The sequence below is a fragment of the Humulus lupulus genome, chromosome 1 (genome assembly GCF_963169125.1).
Source record: "Humulus lupulus chromosome 1, drHumLupu1.1, whole genome shotgun sequence".
Taxonomy (NCBI): domain Eukaryota; kingdom Viridiplantae; phylum Streptophyta; class Magnoliopsida; order Rosales; family Cannabaceae; genus Humulus; species Humulus lupulus.
In genome coordinates, this window is record NC_084793.1 from 10899355 (window position 1) to 10909240 (window position 9886).

Below are 9886 nucleotides of genomic sequence, written 5' to 3' on the forward strand. Positions count from 1 at the left end.
AAATAGTTATTTTGCCCAGAAAATTCTAAAATAATTTTTATAAGTTTATTTTGGCTTTTTGAATAGTTTTGTATGATTATTTTCAATTTTGGGCTGACTCTATAATTATTTTGAATTATTTGGGAAATTGAGGAAAAATAATGTATAAATGTTAAAAATTATTTTTCTGGTCTTATATGAGCATTTGCTGATTATTTAGGGTTTTTGGAAAATTTGTTTATTAAATTTTGTTGTCATATGATAATTTTTATAAAATTATTGAGTCTTTAATGTAATTATGATATTAAAGGGTATTTTGGTAATTTTCTCATAAAAATATTTATATGAATTCATGTGATACGCTAGAAACATTATTGTTTGTGCATATGACATGATAGTTTGAACCTTTGTGGAAAATGATTTTAATTTACGTGTCATGCATGTTAAAATTGCATAGTTAAATTATTTCGATAATTAGGGTTTCGAAATAAAACCCTAACACTTATTTTTATTTTTCCTGATTTGTCACTGTATAATTGGACGTCTAGGAGCTAGCGGTCATCGAGGTGACGCAGCGAGTGGTTCGAGACACGTCAGCGGAAAACGCACTATTTAAGGTAAGAAGAGTGGACATCTGCGCACAGGGTGTACGTTATGCGTGCAACCTTGTTTTCTTATTTATTAGTTATGTAATTATATTTGTGACCTGAATTGTTGCATTAGGTTGACTAGCAAGAGGATAGTGCTAGGGATTTTAGTTAGTAGACATGCTTAGATGATAGAGCAGGTGTGCTACCAGATTCTAGTTGCTTGTGTGAGTATAGCACTTGCAGGAATTATCTTGGGTGTGTATAACTCAGGATAATAGGATGCCACCACGGAACTGCCGAGTGTGAGTGTAGCGCAGGCAGGGCAACGATGTCTTGAAGGAATGGCCGAGTGTGAGTACAGCTCAGGCTAGAATAGGTGCCACCGTGGGAATGCCGAGTGTGAGTACAGCGCAGGCAAGGCAGATTACATTTCATGTCTGATCAACATGACTTGTTAGTATTTATATGTGTGAGTGTAACACACATTATGTTAGTGTGATATGGTGTTTATATATCGCACAATGATTATTATGTTTATGATGTTTATTTATGTTTAGTTGAAAGTTTATGTTTTGTGGTTTTGGGAGTTATGTCCTACATAGCTCTTCTTACTGGGCGTTAGCTCACGGGTACTCTGTGTGTAGGTAAAAGCAAAGCAAAGCAGTGAGTGGTGCGGGCTCAAGGCATGGACGGAACATGTTAGAGGCTGGGCTCCAGTTATTTTATGTTTTTAGAAATAAATGATATGTTTTTAAATTTTCAAACTTGAATGGTTATTTTATTTATGTTGTTGTTATTAAACCTAGCGTCCAACATTTTTATTTTTAAATAATGAGATCTCATTGTCTGTTTAAATTTTAAATAAATATTTTCTCTTAGTGTCTTAAAGTATTTATTGTTTATTATATTTAAATGGACTCCCTAATTAACGTCTCGGGAAATCGGGGCGTTACAGATTAGCTCCCAGAACATAACACACTAAGGCTGAACTTCAATATTGAACTTCTTCTTCTTCTTCTTCTTCTTCTATGTCTTCTACCTCTATCTTGACACAATTAGGCTTTATGTTCAAAATAGGTACAATATTAGAATTACTTGATGTTACACCCAGATTTCGAGCTATGTTAAATATGACCTCGAAATTTGGATTCGCAAACAAGTGGACTCATAAGGTTGGAAATATGCTCCAGGATTAAATATCGAGCCTGCAGGACATAGACGACCTCAAATATGGTGACCTCGGAGTGTTCATGATCTCGAAAAGGTAGCTCCGGAGACGCATCCATCTTCAGGAATGACCCCGGATCAGAGGTCCCGAGCTCGACGCACATACGATCTCGAAAGATGACGGGAAACCTGGGAAGTTAAAGCCTTGGAGATACCTGATAACCACCTTGAATATATATAAGTGATGTCTATAGGAAATGTAATCCTCATTTATTATTGTAAATCCCCTAGAATCGTGGGATATTATTTGGTCAGTTATACGTCCCCTGGTCTTCAGGGGACTTTTCCTTTTATATTTGATTATAGGCATTTAAAGCCATTTATTTGATTTACACAAAAAGAGTAACTACCCAAAATATGTGGGATAGTATTCTTCGATCTTCTCTATAAATAGAGAGGCCATGCACCATTGTAAAGGACCGAAATTTTGAACCTTGAGAGAAAATTCTGGAGAATTCATTCCTGAAGAATTTCCAGAGATAATCTTGAGTTTAATAACAGAGACTCGTGGACTAGGCAGATTTAACTGCTGAACCACGTAAAAATCGTGTGTTTGTATTGTCTTATTTCAATTGGCCATTATCAGTTATTGTTTATGTGCTCTTCTTTCACTGTTTGACGAAAAACGGCGTCAACAGTTTGGTGCTTTCATTGAGAGCCTTAAGCATTCATCCCTGAGAAAATCATGGCCACAAACAATCAGAACACCCCTGAGGAAAATTACCCAAGACGTCCTGGAAAACAACCAATGGAGAACACGGATGTTGAAGAGAGAAGTGGGTCCTCTGATTCCCGGGGACCACCTCCTCCACCAAGAGATGAGGATATGTACTACAATCCTGAGCGGTAGGTTCCTATTGTGGAACTTGAAAACCGACAACTGAAGCAACTATTGGCAGAAGCCAACAAACGAAATGAGGAGTTGACAAGGATAGCCGCAGAGGCGTAGGTGGCTCATCCCCCGCCTCCGCGCGAAAACCACGTCCCTCCTCCAAGGGACGTACATGTTCCTCCCCGGAGGCCCCGCGGGCGTCCGCGAAAGGATGCTGCCACAAGGAGGCCGACTCAACCTCTGGCACCAGCAGAGCCATCCGCTCCACCTAGGCCCCAGAGGAGTAATCGAGCTCGGGCCCCGGCTAACCCGCCTGTAGAAGTGCCTACAGGAGCTGAGAATAATCAAACCCCTGCAGAGGCTCGGACTCAGGTACCTGGGAGCGCACCAAATGCGGCTGACCCATCTCGGGCAAATTCTGGACCCTCCAGGCCGCGACAAGGTGGAAGCCACCGTCGCCTATACGGTTCCCTCTGTCACCCATAAGATATCCTTCGTCCCCACACAGAAACGCTCAACCTGTTTGAGACCAGGATCAAGGGCGTGCGGGGGAAAGACAAGGAAACAGAGAGACTTTCCAGGAGCGGAGAGGCGCTCCGTCTGAGATAAGTCAGACGTCTCGGTCTCGCACTGCGGAGATGAGGCAACGTGGAAAGAATCCATCGCGAAATAACCGAGCAATGAGTTTCACCAGTGATGAGTCCGGAGAGACCAGGTCTGTCAGTAAACACGACCGAGGTCGTAAGAATACTGGAAGTCGCAAGAATCGTCCCGACCTGCGAAATCATCTTAATCAGAGTCGGGGGAATGGAGATCAAACAAATCCAGACCTGAGGAATCGCTTGAATAAACGTAGAGATCCCTTGTGGAGACGCGAGCCTGGAATCACTATCAATGACAGTCAATTCCAGACAGCACCTCCTACTGACCCAGTCTAAGAAAGAATCGATCAGCTCGAAAGAGCCTTTAGGCTTTTAAAGAATGAACGAGGAAATGGTCGATATGAGGACTCTGATGAGGAGCTCGAGCCGTTTGCTCCCCATATTTCTGACACTTGATTTCCTCAAGGGTTTCGGATTCCTCACGTCCCTACATTTGAAGGAAAGACCGACCCGTGTAGTCACCTGAGCACGTTCAAAACTATCATGAGAGCCAGTAACGTGGGTTACGAGCTCAGGTGCATGTTGTTTCCAACATCATTGGCAGGACCTACCAAAGTTGGTTCGAAAAGTATAAGAGACACTCAATAACCTCATGGGAGCAGTTGTCTAAAGACTTTAAGAAGCAGTTCAGAGCAATGGTAGGGGTCAGACCAGAAGCATCCACCTTAACTAACGTCCGGCAGCAACCGGGCGAAACATTGAAGAGTTACTTAACAAGATTTAATCTGGAAGTAGCCCGAGCTCGGGATGTGGATGACAGTGGACACCTCATGGCTATCCGAGCTGGCGTATTACCGGGAAGTGCCCTTTGGGACGACATGCAAGGGAAACTGGTAAGGTCAATAACCGAGTTTAACAGACGAGCGCAGAGGTTTGTCAATGTAGAGGAAGCGAGGTCGACGCTCAAAGCGACCTCCCAGTCCGAAACTACAACGATAAACATCAACTCTGCCTCAACCTCGGTGGACCCAGCGGCACCAAAGCCTGCCTCGGAGAACCCATCCAAGAGGAAAAAGAATGAAGGAAGTAACCCCGAAGCTGAGGGAGGAAAGAAAAAGAAAGGGGAGAGGTATTTCTCCGTGTATAAGGTATACACCGAGCTCAATGAGTCTCGGGAGAACATATATCTGGCTAATGAGAACCAGGTCCCCTTTAGGCGTCCGGACCCGATGAGAAATCAAAAATCCAAGAGGGATTCCAGTAAATATTGTCGGTTCCACAGAGACACCGGACATACAACCGATGAATGTCGACAACTGAAGGACGAGATCGAAGGGTTGATCTCGAGAGGTTACTTCCGGCATTATGTCAAAAACCAGAATACTGGTCAGGCGGCCGCGGGCCAGAGAGTAGCCGCGCCTCCGACCACACAAAACAATAACTCCCGATCTCGGGAAGAAGATAGGCCCCCGCCGATAGATGGAGAGGATGTAATAACCATCTCGGGAGGGCCTCATCTCGCAGGAGGGGGCAGGAATGCCCAAAAGAGGTATGTTAACGAGTTGAAGACAGGGGACGGGTCTCCTTATGAACCCGAACCCAGGGCACCAAAAAGCCAGAGGATTGAAACGCAACCAATAACCTTCACCGAGGAAGACGCCTCCCATGTTCAATTCCCTCATCATGATCCGCTGGTTATTACTCTTCAGTTGGCCAATAAAAGGGTCCACCGAGTTCTCATAGATAATGGGAGCTCAGTCAACATCCTCTATAAAGCAACCCTCGAGAAGATGGGACTCTCCCTTCGCGACCTGAAAGCATGTGCAACTACTTTGTACGGCTTTTCAGGAGAAGGAACTACCTGTATGGGATCCATTGAGCTCCCCATAACCTTGGGAGACTATCCAGTCTCGGTGACCAAGATAATGGAGTTCGTAGTAGTAGACTTACCATCTGCCTACAATGTGCTGCTCGGGAGACCCGCCCTGGTCGGGCTGGGGGCAGTTTCATCAGTAAGGCATCTGGCTCTTAAGTTCCCGACCCCTAGCGGAGTCGGGACGTTGAAAGGAGACCAATTGGCAGGGAGGGAATGCTATAGCATCTCCATGAGAGGAAAGAAACAAACGAACGCTCAAGCGCTCGTCATCATACAAAAAAAAGACGGAACGGTCTTAGAGGTTGACGAAGAGATCGATCCGAGGATTGAGGAGAAGGTTGACCTCGAACCTTTAGAGGAGCTCGAAGAGGTTCAGCTCGAGGAAGCTTATCCCTCGAAGAAGGCGAAGGTCGGAAAACACCTCCAAGACGAGGCCAAATAGCAATTAATCTATTTTTTGAAGAAAAACCAGGATGTCTTCGCATGGTCGTACTCAGACATGGTGGGGATAAGCCCAAATGTAGCAAGCCACGCACTAAACATAGACAAAATCTTTCCCCCGAAGCAACAAAAGCGAAGACAACTGGATGAAGACAGAGAGAAGGCGTTAAAAGAGGAGGTTGACAGGTTAAAGGCAAACCAATTCATTAGGGATGCCTTTTACCCTGACTGGGTAGCCAATTCGATGTTGGTCCCAAAGCCCAATGGGACGTGGAGAACTTGTATTGACTACTCAGATCTCAACAAAGCTTTCCCAAAAGACTGTTTTCCGTTACCAAGGATTGATCAGCTCGTAGATGCCACGGCGGGGCATGGCCTGATGTCGTTCATGGTTGCCCATTCTGGATATAACCAGATTCCCATGCATGCCCCCGACCAAGAACACACGAGCTTCATCACGGATAAAGGGCTATATTGCTATAATGTCATGCCATTCGGGCTCAAGAATGCTGGAGCCACATACCAGCGGCTCGTAAACATGATGTTTTCAGAGCAAATAGGGAACAACATGGAGGTTTATGTTGATAACATGCTTGTAAAGTCTCAACTCAACAAGAACCATGTTGATGACCTCGAAGAGTGCTTCGGCGTGCTCAGGAAGTATAACATGAAGCTAAATCCTCAGAAGTGTACTTTTGGGGTATCTTCAGGAAAATTCCTGGGCTTTATTGTGAACTCTCGAGGAATCGAGGCTAACCCCGACAAGATCAAGGCCCTGATTGACATGCCCTCACCTCGAAGGCACAAAGATGTCCAAAGTCTGACTGGCAGGATGGCAGACCTAAGCAGATTCATCTCGAAATCTACAGATCGTGGTCTTCCATTTTTCAACTTACTGAGAGGAGGTAAGAAATTTGAATGGACAGAGGAATGCGAGCTGGCCTTTCAGGAGCTCAAAAAGCACCTTGCGGAACCACCCATCCTGTCAAAACCTGAAACGGTGATAAGTGCGGTGCTCGTCCAAGAAGAAGAGAGGGTGCAAAGACCCGTTTATTACATCAGTAAAAGATTACTGGGGGTAGAGTCAAGGTAACCATTGATGGAGAAACTCGCGCTCATTCTAATTCATTCATCCCGTAAGCTCCGCCCCTACTTTCAAGCACATCCCATCCATGTACTGACTGATCAACCACTTAGGCAAGTCCTGTCTAAACCAGAAGCTTCAGGTCGACTTCTTAAATGGGCTGTTGAGCTCGGACAGTTCGAGATAACCTACCACCTGAGAACGACCATTAAGGCACAGGCATTGGCGGACTTTATAGTGGAATGTACAGGTATGGCCGACGATGAGGTAATAACCACGGCCCACGAGCTGTGGAAACTTTACGTCGACGGCTCCTCAAATGAAAATGGAGCGGGGGCAGGGGTCATTTTAGTTACCCCCGCGGGAAGCAGATTTCATTCTGCCCTAAGATTTGACTTCAAAGCGTCGAATAATGAGGCCGAATACGAGGCTTTACTCGCGGGACTTCGTATAGCTAAGGAGCTCAAAGCTAAAGCTATACATTGCTACAGTGACTCCCAGCTAGTGGTTAATCAAATCTTGGGTGAATACCAGGCTCGCGGCACGAGAATGGCAGCTTATTTGGAGAAGGCAAAATCAGCGTTAGAGTGTTTCGAATTCTATACAATCGAACAGGTTCCCCGCGAGCAGAATTCAAACGCAGATGCCTTAGCTCGACTCGCTACGTCCGCCGAAAATGAAGAGCTGAATGTCGTACCCATAGAACACCTATCAGCACCTAGCATTAATGAGCCAGAAGAGGAAGATGTGTGTGATAAGCGAGTTTTAGGCTCGTTTATGGTTCTAGTTTTTAGGTTATTTTTCTTTAGTTAGGATTGTTTTATTTCGGATTTATGCTCGTTTGTTCTTGTTTCAGGGTAATTGACGTTAAGTGTTGCAAATATTGAAAAGGAGCGAAAATGGAATGAAATAGAGACGGATTTGTGACTTTTGGGTGTTTCTGTAAGTAGCACTACAGCGCTACCTTGGGAGCGCCGTAGCGCTAGGAAGAATTCTTGAAGAGCTTCAGCACTGACTTAAGCGCTACAGCGCTACAACATCAGCACTACAGCGCTGGGAAGCAGTTTTCAGGAAGATAGTTACTGACTTTAGCGCTATAGCGCTACCAAAAGAGCGCTACAGCGCTGGTGCCTAGTTTTTCCCCGTTTTGTTTCTGAGTTTAGCGCTACAGCGCTACAATGGTAGCGCTATAGCGCTGGGGTCGCAATTTCTGGCATAATTGGTTATTTTTTATGGGCAATTCAGTCTTTTCGAGAGGGAATTTTCAGTAGGGTTTTTGGGAGTCATATAGGCGACTGAGAGAGACTAACAGGGAGGACGACGGCTGGAGTAAGAACACCATATTGGAGGATTCGTCCCTGAGTTTTCTTCATCTTTTTCTGTCAATTTTCATGTTTGTAATTGAACAAGTTTATTGCTAGAATGAAGATCATAGGCTAATTTTTCTTTTAGGGCTTTTATGTGAATCTTTTGGAAACTCTTGTTATGGTTTAATGCAAAGTTGATATTCTTCTTCATCTCTTTCAATTCCTTGCAATCTATGTTAATTGTGCGATTATTGATTGATCACCTCTAATTGTTATTTTATGAATCAAATTAAAATCTGAAAAGTGAAATTTGATATGCTTTGATTGTTTGGATGCAAATTTAATTTAGAACGAAAGTATCTAGGTTATTTGCTTATTTTCTGAGTTGTGTGGCTAATGCCCTCTACATGATTCAACTTACCATAGAAATATAGGAAGTTGTCATTTAGATTGATTTTCATAAGTCTTGACCAGATTATGAATTGTTGTTGCAACTTATTCTTGAATAGAGAAAAGGAGATATAGATGCTTGCATTAGGAAATAACAGGGTGGAAAAATAGAGAATCATAATTGTCCTAATTGTGTTTTCTTTGTTAATTTGTTTAATTCTTCACTGCGTTTTGTTAGTATTTTTCTTAGTTTAAAATCTCTGATAATTGCTTAATCAAATAGAATTAAGGGATTAATTGATTGGTAATTGATAAATCAGTCCTTGAGGACGATACTTGGTTTTACCATTTTATTACAAGTTTGCGTCTGTGTGCACTTGCATAGCTTTAAATTTCGCAACAAGTTTTTGGCGCCATTGCCGGGGACTGAAAATTATCAATATCAGTCTAATTAATTTTTATTCTAATTTGATTTTAATTTCTCTCGTTTCTAATCTGTTTAGTTGCTTAATTTGTCTATCTCAGGTGAATTTTGGTATATGCGTGGCAGAAAAGGAAAAGCCACACTTGTTCCTCTGAATCCCGAGATCGAAAAGTCTTGCAATCAAATCAGAAAGAATAAGAGAGAGACCCAGAATTCTGTGAAGATGGCACAGAATGATGGGGATGGCAGGAATGGTCTAAATCCAGGAGTTGTCCAAGGGGTTCAGGCTCAGACCAACGCTGAGAGGAGTCTGAGAGATTATGTGCTACCCACTCTGACGGGAGTACAAAATAGTATATGCCCACCAACTGTAGAGGCCAACAACTTCGAAATAAAGCCTGCTATTTTACAAATGGTGCAGTCCTCTGTGCAATTCAATGGGTTGCCCTCTGAAGATCCTCACACCCATTTGTCCAACTTTCTGGAGTTGTGTGGAACCTTCAAATATAATGGGGTGAGTGATGACGCAATCAAGCTTAGGCTCTTCCCATTTTCTCTAAGGGACAGAGCTAAAAGTTGGCTGAATTCTCTGCAGCCAAACTCCATTGTCACTTGGCAAGATCTAGCTCAGAAGTTTTTGTCCAAATTCTTCCCTCCGTCCAAAGCTGCTAAATTAAGGGGAGAGATAAATAACTTTTGCCAGAATGACGGAGAGTCATTATATGAGGCGTGGGAACGGTTTAAGGAACTCCTTAGAAGATGTCCTCATCATGGCATTGAACAGTGGATGCTAGTACAGAACTTCTACAATGGTTTATGTCCGACAACCAAAACCATTATAGATGCTGCAGCGGGTGGCACTTTTATGAGCAAGAGCGCAACTGGCGCTTATGAGCTGCTGGAGGACATGGCTACAAACAACCATCAGTGGTCAGAGGAAAGATCATCAGGAGTTAGAAAGGTAGCTGGGGTGCATGAGCTAGATGCAATTACTGCTTTAACAGCGCAAGTAGCCTCTTTGACCAAGCAGTTGCAACAGAGTAGTGTGTCTGCTAATGCGGTTCAGATGGCAGTGAGGTGTGAAATGTGTGGTGGTGCTCATTCTTTCGATCAGTGCCCTATCTGTAATAATAA

The 9886-nt window shown here is 43.6% G+C and overlaps 1 non-coding gene across 1 annotated transcript; it reads right to left on the reverse strand.

Moving 5' to 3' along the window:
• Positions 1–9422: 9422 nt before the first annotated feature.
• LOC133813596 (small nucleolar RNA R71) lies at positions 9423–9529 on the reverse strand. The gene has a single exon (XR_009884606.1). It is a non-coding gene; the product is annotated as a small nucleolar RNA R71 (small nucleolar RNA).
• Between the last annotated feature and the right edge of the window lie 357 nt (positions 9530–9886).